This window comes from Saprolegnia diclina, assembly GCF_000281045.1.
Source record: "Saprolegnia diclina VS20 unplaced genomic scaffold supercont1.104, whole genome shotgun sequence".
In the NCBI taxonomy this organism is placed as follows: Eukaryota; Oomycota; class Saprolegniomycetes; order Saprolegniales; family Saprolegniaceae; genus Saprolegnia; species Saprolegnia diclina.
The window spans coordinates 1,091-1,609 of NW_008246171.1; positions in this window are offsets into that span (position 1 = coordinate 1,091).

Genomic DNA, 519 nt, shown 5'->3' on the forward strand with positions numbered 1-519 from the left:
ATCACGGACCGTCGATGACCCAAGAGTTGGACGTGAGTGTGCGATCGTTCCGGCATCAATGTCTCGTTGCGACAGGTGGTTTTGTTTGCGCGCTGCGGAGCAGGAGCTATTGCTCTCAGTCTGCGCCTCGATTCCTTCTTGCAGAAGACTGTAGTGCCTCTAGCCTTGCTGGCTATCCTCGGTATTCAAGCCGCCACATCTCTTGCTACTGCACACGACAGACGTTGTTGCAGTATACTTCAAGCAACCACTGTGGGACGACCAAGATTCCAAGCAGCGCGCGCCGGCTAGGCGTAGGACTCGAATGGGTCGCTGAATCTGCGGCCGTCCACCAGGTGGATATGGCTCGAGCTGCGTGGATCGACTTTCATTTTCCAATTTACCTCGTCCGCCTCAACGATGCAGCTCTCCAAGTGCCTCGCCGGTCTCGCGCTTGTCGCGTCGGCCGCCGCCAAGGTCTCGCAGGTCCACGTCGGTCTCTCGTCCGAAGCTGTCGGCTGCAAGGACGGCATCACCATC